Below are 12900 nucleotides of genomic sequence, written 5' to 3'. Positions count from 1 at the left end.
CTGGTTCTACAGGAAGCAAACCTGCTCGGGTGACACTCTCCATGAGGCCCACCAATCAGACTAGAGCGTCCTGAAGAACTAGGGTCATAATGAACCCCTCTGGGACCTGATCTGGGCCCACCGGAACTGCTGGGGCCGGAACCTCTTTCTCAAAATCAACCTGAGGCTCCGCCACTGGTGCTGCTGCTCGGAGCTGAGCTCTGCCCCTACCTCGGCCTCGGCCTCGCCCTCTACCCCTAGTGGGAGCTACTGCTGGGGGATCGGGCTGCTGAGTGGTAGATGAGGAAGCGCGTGTTCTCGCAATCTGCAAAAGAACATAGTAGAAATTCAATTAGCATTTGAGGAACAAATCCGCACGACAAGAAAGAACAAATGTGAAATTTTCCTAACTCTGTAGCCTCTGGGGATAAATACAGACGTCTCCATACCGATCCCTCAGACTCTATTGAGCTTGTCCGTGAGTTGTGAGACCTATGTAACCTAGAGCTCTGATACCAACTTGTCACGACCCATATTTTTCCCACCCTTGGGAGTCATGATGGCGCCTACTAATGTGAGTTAGGCAAGCCAATCCTTAACTACCTTTTTCATTAACACATTAATTCTTTTAACAATTATCAGTGATAACATAAGAACAACGGAATTAAATAAGTAAGCGGAAGACTTAAATTAAATAAGGTGAACAATAATGCGAAAGTCAACATACGCCTCTACCCAAGAACTGGTGTCACATCACTCACGAACTACTAAGAGTACTAAATACAACTGTTTGAAAGAAATATGACATTGTTTGTCTCGAATACATGAGATAACATAATGCAATTTAAGATACAGAAGACGCCGGGCATGCGGACGCCTGCAAGGCTACCTCGATGTCTCGGTGGACTGAAGGCTGGCTCCCCGCTACTGCTGCTGTCCAATACCTGGATCTATGCAAAAGAGCACAGAGTGTAGTATCAGCACAACCGACCCCATTTGCTGGTAAGTGCCTAGCCTAACCTCGGCAAAGTAGTGACGAGGCTAGGACCAGACTCCCAAATAACATGTGCAGTTCAAATATCTATATGTATATCGGAAAAGGAATATAGGAAATAATCAGTCAATGTGGGAAGGGGAAACATGCTGTGGGAAGATAACAGTTCCAAATAGATAACCTCAATAAAAGAATGAAACAACTAAGCCAGAATATCAACAAGAATCAGAATTCAACGATTTGCATGGCATCACCCTTCGTGCTTTTACTCTCATTCTCACCAAATCAATCGTATCATAATAATGTGCACGGCATCACTCATCATGCTTTTACTCTCTTTCCTTACCACATAGTCAATGAATATCGGTACGGAATGGTACATCATATGGTATGGCATCACCCTTCGTGCTTTACACTCTTTACTCACAATAGTAAACAATGCACGACATCACCCTTTGTGCTTTAACGCTCTTCCTCACCCAAACAACAATCATAAACAAAGGGGCAAGGAAGTAAATAAATAATAATAGAAATCCCGGCAAGGGAACACAATAAAATAGTTAAATCCCAGCAAGGGAACAATATCAATAATCTCAGCATCCCGGCAAGAGAGATAATCAACAAAGCAACAAACATCTCGGCAAGGGAGCAATTTAATAACTCTTTCTCTTTCTTTCACTTATAATTCTTAACTCACTTTACCACTTGAGCTAACGCTCCAAAGGGTTCAATCATTTCATATACTTTCACACTTGGTAATATAACTCGAGCTAATGCTCCTCGAAGTTCAAAGATCACAATTTCTTTCACATGCTTTTTACCACATATAGAAATCATCATTAAGGCATGAAAGATACAACAAAATAAGAATATCCGCAATATAAAGACTCACGGTCATGCTAGACACCAACATATAGATACTCATCACCATGCATATACGTCGTACTCGACAATTAGCATGTAGCAAATAAGACTCAACTCCTAATCCCTCAAGCTAAGGTTAGACCAAACACTTACCTCAAAGTTCCACGGCCAAATCAATCCTCAATTACCGCTTTTCCTCTCGAATTTGGCTCCAAATCGATTTTATCTATACAATAATGACTTTAATACATCAATAAATGCTAAACAATGCGAACCCAATGCTTAATTATAGCTTTTCAAGCATTATTCCCAAAATCCCAAAATTAACCTCGGGCCCGTTTTGTCAAAACACGAGGTTCGGACCAAAATCAAATCACCCATTCACCCACGAGCCCGAATATATAATTTGTTTTCAAATTCGACCCCAAAACGAGGTCTAAATCAAGAAAAATCAAAAAGCCCTAACTGTACCCAATTCCCTAATTTCTACCCTTAATTTACATGTTTTAGGCCTAGAATTTCAATAGATGTTGATGAAAAATGAAGGAAACGAGTCAAAGATTACCAACCCACGAGATTATGTTGAATAATTGCTTCAAAGATCGCCTAAGAGTGTTGGAGAAGAAGTGGTTTGTGAAGTTTTGTGAAAATCCCGTAATGGTTCTGTTTTTGTCTTTTAAAAATCACTGGACGACTTTACACTACGCATTCGCGACAGCCCTTCGCGTTCACGATGTGTCAGGCTGGTTAGCCTTCGCATTCGCGTTAACGGGCTCGCGTTCGCGGAGAAGGATCTCCTCGAGCACTCACGTTCGGGTCCAATGGGTCGCGTTCGCGTAGGGTAATTACCCCACCCCCTGCCCAGGACCATTTGGCCTTCACGTTCGCGTGGCCAGGACTGCGTTCGCGAAGGGATATCCCACCAAAGCCTCGCAGTCGCGACCTAAGATACGCGTTTGCGTAGAAGGAAATTCCTTCAGCAACAATTAACCCATCGCGTTCGCATGGGTACTCCCGCGAACGCGAAGAAGGAAATACCAGAAACCCAACAGCTGAAAACCTGCAATTTTTCTTAAGTCCAAAACCTTTCGAAACATATCTGAAACACACCCGAGCCCTCAGGTCTCCTAACCAAACATATGCACTAACTCAACAACATCATATGAACTTATCCATGCGATCAAATCGCCAAACTAACCTCAAAAACAATGAATCAAACCTCAAAATCAAGAGTTTTTCCCAAAAAACTTCATCAAGTTCAAATTTAAGATTTCAAGTCCGAAACACGTCAAACGACGTCCGATTTTAACCAAACTTTAAAGAAACATCTTAAATCATATATAAGACCTGTACCAGGAGCCGGAATCAAAATACGGGCCTGATACCAACACGTTCTAATCAAATTTCATTTCAATTTTCCTTAACAATTTCAGAAAAACAATTTTACTTAAAAATTCATTTCTCGGGTTTGGGACCTTGGAATTCGATTCCGGACATATGCCCACGTCCCATATTTTCCTACGGATCCTCCGGGACCATCAAATCACGGTTACGAGTCCGTTTACCCAAAATGTTGACCGAAATAAAATTTCTTCATTTTAAACTCAAAACTTAGCATTTTTCACAGAATTTCATATTTAAGCTTTCTGGCTACTCGCTTGGACTACGCACGCAAATTGAGGCGACTCTAAATGAGGTTTTCAAGGCCTCGAAAGCACAGAATGGATAAGAAAACAGGTGATGACCCTTTGGGTCGTCACACCATTTTAACCCAAACCTTGTTAAAACCCTAATTTCTTAAAATTTTCTTCACTTGTTACTGTGAGGTTTTGAAGACTTCCTTTACTTATTTCTGTGTGTTGGTCTGATCTCCTTTACCTGTTGCTATCTGTTAGACTGGTTTCTTCTTTTTTGTTTCTATGTGAATAGTTGACTTGTTGATTACCATGTTTCGAGTAGTCCTTAGCCTACTCATGTCACCTTGGTATGTTTGTGTTCATCTAGTTTGCTTCTTTTGTCAATATGTTTGACCCTGCATGTCTGATACGCCTGTCATTCTTTTCTATTTATATGTCAAAGTGCAGAATCATGACTCCCTCTGGATTGATCTTGATTTCCTTAAATTACAGCTTGATTGTAAAGTTTTCGTATTAACCCCTAATTTTACTCGTTTGTTTAAGTTGATTGATTCCCTTCCTTTATTTGTTGTGATGTTTCACCCTTGGTGAATTATTTCTCCAAATTAAGTATATTATGTACTTAGACTCGATTATATACTCTATACTTTTACCACCTCTTATATGGTAAAAATCAATCTTTCTCAAACTGATTCTCTTTCTTTAATTATCCATGTAGTATCCGTTTGAACTGTAACTCCTTGATTAAGGGGAAGTACCTGTATTAATTGATTCAGATGATGATTATTTCCATATTTGTGCTAAACCTTTACTTGTTACCTTATATTCCACTTCTTTTCAAAGCTATAAATACCCTACCCTCTCTTCTTTAAGCATACGAACAATTTAGTTCAAAACACACACTTACATACTCAAACTCTCTCTCTTTCTCTGCTACTACTTGTGCTACTGCTTTGTCTAGCCGGCTGAAAACCAAGGCTAGACTGAGGAGCTCTGATTGCTTTACCTTTTTCTGAACTTTGCCCTTCAAATGGTATGTTCTTAGTTTAAATACTAAAACTCAACCCTATGTGTTCCCTTGTTTGTCAATCCTTGTCTTTTTCTGCACTAACTTAATGGCTCATGTTATTAAATTGTACTTCTTTCTTACTACTTTACTCAGCATGCTTAAAATTCTGCCCTCCTTTGTTCAAATGTAATCAGTATGTTTACTTCTTCCTGTTTATGTCCTTCAACTAGCATGTCTTCTAATGTACTTAATTCATGACTAATTATGTATTTCTAATTTGGGTCCTCTATGTCCCCAACTCCTACTTCCCTGTTTGTAACTGCTGAAGCTGTACTGCTCTCTGAACTTATTCTGTATGTGTTGATTGTTGCTCCTATCCCCTGTCCCTTTTAAAACTGTTTTTCCCTAAGCAACTCTTCTGTTGCTGTTACAAATTTATTTCAAACCAATCATTTTCAAAACTGTTTTTCAAGTCAACTCTCTTAAATCTATGACAAAAACTCTCACATGTACTCTTAGATCATTAGGTTCTGCCCCTCTTGCGTGAGCCTTGCTTTGGGACCCTTGAGCTCCCTCTGAACTTGGACACATAAGAGCTGGTCCTTCCATACTGCACTTACTCTTGGTTATGCAATCTGGGTGCGAGCACTGACCGGGATCCTTTGAGGTCCTTAAAAAACTCTGACACACACAGATATGAGAAAGACTATGGAACAATATTGGCATTTGAGGTGGTTTATTACCTAACTCAAAGAGGAAGTCAAAATCAGGCTTTCTATAGTTGTAACTTCTTATTTTTCACTTTTTATGTAATTCTATCACATGGTCTGTAATAATTTGTAAACAAGTATTGAGGTGGCTAGTGAAAAGGGATGAAGAAATATGCATGCTATAATTTGTTAAGGGTAGAAAACCTGTCATTAGGTTTATATTCCTATTTGTGCAATAGAAACCATGTTTAGGATTCGTACATGCATTAGAAATCATGTTCTTAAGACCTATGTTTCTTGCTTCAGCACTTCATTCATTAATCCATGTCTTGTGTCTATCACTTAGAAATCATGCTCCTAGGACAATAACAACACTGGTATAAAAAGCTGTTATTTGAAAATTTCTGCAACTCTTGTGTACATATAGAAATCATGCCTTAGGAATTTTGTTTTCAACAACCTTGCAATTTGCATGTGCATATTAGATACCATGTTCTAGGATCATGTTTGCATTTTGATTAAAAAATGCCTAGTTAACTACTGATTCATGAAAAGGGTAGTAAAGTAATAATTTTCACATTGTCATATTTTCTAAATAAAATTGGCAACAATCTCTACAACTAGAACATCATGTTTTAGGTAATGAAAATAATCTCCAAACTGTCTTAATGACTTAGAACAACTGCTGCATCTCGCTTTGCGCCTAAGAAAGCCTTAGGTAATAACTTAAATAAAACTGGAATTGCCTTTGTTTAATTATCAACTATTAAAATCAGTAGGCAAACCTTATTCGGACTTCTTTTCTGAGTCATGTAATAAATTTGGTTCTGATGTTACCACTTAAACACCCTGCTTTAGGATTTTAAATTTAGACCTTAACTGTGTATAAGTCATGTTGTCTGTGTGCATTATTTGTGGAGGTATAACTGAGCCTTCTGCTTGTTTTCTGTGTTTTCCCCCCTTAAATGCAGTCCTACTTGTTTTGTATGTTTCCTTAGTATTTTGCCTTTAAGCCTGAGGGTCTGCCTAGAACCTCCTTATAGGATATGAGTCCTAAATTCCTCTGGGACTGATAGCAAGGGATGGGTAACAGCATGCAATAAGAGTCGAGACCAATCCGCATTTTAATTACTCTCACGGGGCGGGAAAGGGTAGATATGGATATGATGACCGGTGCACTAATACCACGTGTATCCCCTCTTTTGAGGAGTGTCATACCAGGTATTGCATTGATGTGATCCATATTACAAGCAAACCTAGGACACCCCTTTTACATTTATAAGCTTGCTTAGATTGTAATTCTTTTCAAAATTCCTCTTTTTCACTAATTGTTTTCAAACACTTGTGTATTTAAATCCCCTATTATTTGAGCCCTACTTGCTAATTGCACGAATTCACAAAAACTGTCTGGCCGGGAACCACACTAGTGGATCCTGAGGGGTGCCTAACACATTCCCCTTAGGATAATTTCAAGCCCTTACCCTATCTCTAGTTATCAAACGTAATTGTAGATAAATCTTGTAGGTGCCCTAACGCACCATAAAAATCATTAGGTGACGACTCTCCAAAAACGCAATACCCAATTCCCAAAATGAAATGAGTCATTACACCCCATGAATGTCAAAACCCGGACTCCTCTCCGCGGAGGGAAAAAAAGGGGCGCGACAATGTTTATACACACATCTACCAAACTAGAGTTGTTCTGTGGTGCATTGTAACAAGTGCAACAGGAAAATTGACGGTGCATCAGCTTTAGATGATGGTGACAACGGTAAAGGAAGAAGATGCTAAGTATTTTTTTTTCTTTTTTAAGTTAAAAAATAATTAGAGCAGGTCAAATAATTGGGGCGAGTATATTCTACCCGTAATTTTTATCTGACCCAATAAGCCACATAGCCCAGTAATACATTGCCAACTCATTAAAAGTGGGGCTAACATTTGTTGCCATTAAATCGAGGGGTACTTTTAGATATAGAAATAACATCGTGTTTTTTTTTGAACGGATAGATGGACGGAGGGTATTTATAAACCACTTTGCAAATGATAGGGTTAGTTTAGGCCCTTTTCCGTAACATAAATTCCGCACCCTATAAACAGACTAAAACACCAAAGAAGTACCAAAACTACTTTCGTTCTATTCCTGGTGCTATCTTTCTGTGGAAAAATCAAAGTGTAAGTTTTCCTTTTTATTAAACTATCATGTTTTTATTAATTATTTTGTATATGGTTAAAATCGGGCTCACCCAATTTTACTGATTTGCCGAGATCAGAGTAAAGGGTCAAAGATCACTCCCGTAGTAAGTTTGATCGAGGCACGAGGGCGAGGTACCGGGATTGAGATTCGAAACAACTATCAATATCGAGGCCAGTAATGATCGAGATCAAATGGGACGGACTTCAGGCAAGATCGAAGATAGCATAATAACAGAAAGACGAGATATCCGCCACTGGTCGAAGATCATGACAAGAATCTCGGAACGGATCGAATCATAGGAGGTTAATTAGTTAATCACGGGATTTACTTCCGGAATTAGAATTGTACCATTAATAGAATTTCTCTACTATATAAATAGGGCCTTAATCATCTTGTAACGGCAGGATATTCTCGCATATCAAAACAATACAATATTTTCTCTTTAATTTACATTCTCTTATTTATCAGCTTGTTGCATTTAACTGTTCTTGCACAACTAGCTTGAGGGTATTCAAGCTCGAAGGCTCTGTTCAAACACTGGTTCGCCTTATATTGTTGTTAATTTCTATCATTACTCTTTACATTTATCAATTGGTATTAGGTGAAATCACGTATCCTTAAAACCACATAATAAGTTTAATTGTTATCCAGTTTTTAGGATAAACATATTACTTAAAAATCCGGTGTTCCTACAATCCTTTTCTACTATATTTTCCTATATATATAACTAGTTAATTTGCTCGCGCTGCGCGCGATTGAAAAAAGCTAAAATATGGCTGAATAAGTAATGGCATATAAAAGAAAATCAATCTCTACTTATAAAAATTTCTTTATGAACTATTACAATAGATAATAACATATGAGAATTGGTAAAATTATATTAGTAATAAAAAGTCTTTTACATAATTAAAAATTAAATATTTGTCTTTACTCACTAAGTTCTAACTTCAGATAAAATACCCCGTCCTTCGTCTAAATGAAGTGAATCTCATAGTACTATAGTGCTCCACTATCTAAAACACAAAAACAATGCTTTAAATAACAACTTAAAAAATTAAGATTAATGAATCCAATTTTGGTCTTACTAAAATAGTATAGGAAAAAGGAGATGATTATTAAAAAGCTTTAACGTATAGAGAGTAGAATAGTCCCTAGCTAAACTGATTTATTTGTTATTTACTATCAAGTGTTTGGTGCTTGTGCTGCTATTGGTGGTGCTTCTTTCGCTTTGGTTAATATGGCTTCACTGACATTATTCTTAGCCTCAACCTTAGGCTTTGTATCCTTGTATCCATTTTAATTGCCGCAAAAATAAAGTCATGTAAAGCATTTAGGCCACCAATAATGTTATTATCAGTCAAAGATTTAGCCGTCAAATTAGATTCAACCGCAATATACTTTTTAAAAAAAAAACTGAAAAGAGGTTATATTAGTATGATATGGAATAACCAATTTCATGTTTAGCATAATACCAACGCTCTGATTATCATACTATTCAGTAAATGCCATTTTTAATGAAGATGACTTGGACTATTTCAAAGGCTACGAAACCATATTAAGCAAGAACCATAAGCAGAAATAAGCATGTCTCAAAATTTTATTAATAATAAAAGCTATAGTCATAACATTTATAACAACAAAGATTTACACAACACAAATCAAGCATGTGCCACCAGAAGCTTCATCTCAAGGCACCTCATTCTCTAGTATTGGAGGGTAACCACATTACATTTGAAACTCTTATTAAGCTAGCCTTAAATCATTTAAATTCTCTTTCATTCTAATATAAGTACAAAGGCAATAAATGATCTTCTTCACAGACAAAAAAGAAAATCAGGGCTTCCCAAAATCCGAGCAGAAGTGGCTACCATAATTAAACCCATTGGACACTCACAATGATAATTGGTTCATGAGACTTTTCTTGGCCTCACCTCCAATATCAACCAAATGGACCAGCAGAGTCATGCTTTTAGCTTCTCCATCAAAAGATAGTTGCATTTGATGTTTCTATAAACCCTCATCACAAACATATTTGAGTCCGAAATTTCAATAGCACCTAAATTTGAATAACCAAAATGACATGTTTGATATATAGTAATATATTATCAAGACAAAATGCCATGACATTTCGCTAGAATTCACACAACCAATAGATTAAATATGGGAGAAATGGTTTAAATAGAACTTGTATATATACTCACTGTAAAACAATCCTAAGACAAGATAAAATTTAATATTCTATACACATCTAAAGTAAAAATTGGGAAGTAAGAACCTTGACATCTTAGCCTTAACATAACAGTAGTAATATACCGAGCACAGGAAGACAGACAATTGAAGAGAACACTGAGAAAATGAAGTCTGCCACCACTGAAAATTCTTAGAAGCTAGTAAGAAAATATATTGTCGTAATGGTGCTACAGATAGTAACAACACTATAATAAGAATTAGAAAGAGCAAAGTCATAAACCTATAAGCATAATACATATGCAGAAACTAAACTCAACGAATCAAGATAGTGGAAGAGCAGAAATTCTAAAACAGATCCATGATGATGCATGAATCTGTCCATTTTATAGAAGTGTTCAAATATGTCGGGGAAAAAAAAAGAAGGAAACTTATTTCACATAAGCACATATAAAAAGGTTTAGATGCATAACTTACGTGTTTGATGCCAAATGCTCGCCATACATAAAACTTGGGTCCTTCTGTATTCCTATAAAATAACAACAGCAAAGTATCTCCAATAAATCAGAAACAACAATAGGAAATAGTCTTTTTGCACAAAAAAAATGATAGTAGTTCTAATGCTCATGAAACAGCTAAATAACAATCAAAACTAATTGAACAACAAAAGTTAAAAGGACTACATCATACTTACACTAATTTCAACTGAAGCGGAGCACTTACTGATCATACCATATTCAAGAACATATAAGAATTACCATTCGCATGATAAATAATATGCTCCCAATGTAAATACATCTCAAAGTTTATCCCATAAAATTCGATACCTTCTGATTCCATCAAAATACACACTGAGAAGAAAACAAAGGGAAAAGAAAAAGGATGTAGGATGGACATAAAATGGGCTAATAAAAATGAAGAGGCATAGGACACACACCAAAATCTGAAAAGAATTAAAAATAAAATATAGCTGAGCGAAAGACCAAAATACTTAATTGCCTCATTCAGTTTAAACTTTTGGCAATCATTATGTGGAAGACTTTAAGAAGGTTAAAGAGAAAACAAAAGAACCAAAAATCTTTAAAGGAGCAGAATATAGAGTGAAAAAGGCAAAAACGGCCAAAAAATATATAATAAATAACATTCATGAAAACATTTGTGACGCTACTTCGATAAAAGCTTATGATATCTAAGTTCTAAGAGAATGATGAAAAATGAAGAGATGATTAATTAAGCTTTAATTTGTCACAACATATAACCACGACGTTGTCCAGGATCATCTCTTGTATAAACAACTGGAATACTTGCTGCTAGCACCACCACCTTTCGACGTGTATTAAAACAATGATATCAGAATAGCCCACCGTTCTCATGGTATCTACAAAGAAAAGTCTACTTTCATAACCCAAAATCCACCAAAACAAATTCCGAGAAAAAAAATGCTAACAAAGAGAAACGTCCAAGTGTCTGCTCTTTTACTGAAAATGAATATTCAAAATGTTCAAATATTACTCCAACCAATTTCAAGAGTTCTCATCTCAATCTGGAATAACAAATGCACCATCTTTGCTGCACTATGTATCCGTGTGAGAAAGGTAACATGTTACCTCATTACATATCCAAATGAGAAAAGCAACATTGTTATCTTATTATGTGTCCATGAACAATTGACGGGACATTTTATCCATGCATAAATGTTAGATGAAAGTTTTAATAAGTGAACACATTCAAGATTAAGTAAATCTTACAAAATGGACAATAAAATGACCAAAAGATACAAACATATCAACCTAAAGATGAAGAAAAATCAAGAATATGAGACGTAGAAATATATCTCTAAGATTCAAATAATTATATAAGTTTCACGAATAAAGAACAATATCAATTGGAGTTGGGCACATTACTTTTTTCCCTCGGAGAAGGAAAGCGGGAATGGTGTTCAACCTCTCTTTTCTACCACTTTACTTGTTCCTTTGTACGACGACCATATAAGTACAATTTCAACATGGAGTTTGACCAAGAATCTCCATATACCTCAGGTTACAGGCAAGTATAAACACAATGGAAACAAAAAAAATTATGTCACTTTTAACATACTAAGCATACTTCAATATCATTATAAAACCTATATGTTGCAAACACCAATTTCAAATGCTATTTTCATTTTTCCTTCTTTTTTCACACTTTTTTGTTAATACATAAATTTCAATCTCAGGATAAACAATGTAAAATCCAAATAAAAAAAGAAGAAGAAAAACAACAGGAAAAAATTTCACCTGAATCAACATTCTCGGACATATTGGTTCTAATGACTGCAGTGCAAGGTCGGGGAAAACCAATATAAACACCTCCAATAGAAGAAGCCACCAGGCAGCTCAAACACAGACTGAATCAGCCCCTGCAATGATTTGACGTATACAATGGTGATGTGCCTCAAGGAGAGGACCAGCAATATATATATATATATATATAGAGTTCGCCTCAAACCAGTTTCAAGCTACTTCCCAGAAACAGTGAAAGGCCATATGCAGTATCGGATGCATGTATCTTCTCCTAACAATTAAAATGACAAAAGACAAATATACTTAATTCACGGTCTGATAAATTAATTGATTAAGGAGCAACCTCCTTAAAATAGTCTCATAGGGATGTAGTTACCAGAGAATGATTTTACTTCTTACATTTTCTTTCTTTCACCTATTTCCTTTTCTACAACTCCTGTGTTAAATGCATGTATTGATCTTCAAGCATAACTTAAGAAGGTAGACCAGGAAAAGTATAATAGTGGTAATATTGCAACACTCTATATTTAATGAATCTTTAGATCCTTAGTTATTGATTAGGGAAAAAAGTATAGTATTGTAGAATATTTAAAGACATTGTTCTGAAAGAAATTATCAGTAATATAACATTTTTCAACTCCATATCAACGACACAGTTAGTATCAATTATGAAAAAATCATAGTAGTTAAGAATCTTTGAATTTTTTGAAACTATTTTAGAATTTGTACATCCTTAGTTATTGATTAGGGAACAAAAGTATACTTCCATTGAATATTGACATTATAAGTTTTGATTTAGAGGGAAAAAATAATAGCGAAGAAAGTTTGGACTGTACCTCATGCCTTTGATGTATTTTTACATACTTGTTTGTCCATACCAATACAATTAGATTAGGGTTCATACAAGTTAGTAAGAGTCAAATATATAAGAGTAAGGCGTAAATGATAAATATAGAGGAATACCTGAAACAGTGGTCGAATGATAGTGTTCTTTGGATGTCTTCATTGGCGTCGAAGGAAACGGAATTTGTGTAAGCATAGAGA

The 12900-nt window shown here is 36.1% G+C and overlaps 1 long non-coding RNA gene across 1 annotated transcript; it reads right to left on the bottom strand.

Annotated features, from left to right (window-relative positions):
- Positions 1 to 9071: 9071 nt before the first annotated feature.
- On the bottom strand, positions 9072 to 12167 carry LOC104232509 (uncharacterized). Its single transcript, XR_712346.2, has 3 exons — positions 11851 to 12167; positions 10052 to 10103; positions 9072 to 9443 (listed from the first exon to the last, which is right to left on the bottom strand). It is a non-coding gene; the product is annotated as an uncharacterized lncRNA (long non-coding RNA).
- Positions 12168 to 12900: the final 733 nt, after the last annotated feature.

Source organism: Nicotiana sylvestris, chromosome 1 (assembly GCF_000393655.2).
Source record: "Nicotiana sylvestris chromosome 1, ASM39365v2, whole genome shotgun sequence".
Lineage (NCBI taxonomy): Eukaryota > Viridiplantae > Streptophyta > Magnoliopsida > Solanales > Solanaceae > Nicotiana > Nicotiana sylvestris.
The sequence above is the reverse complement of the archived record's forward strand: the minus strand, read 5'-3'. Positions and strand labels throughout refer to the sequence as shown.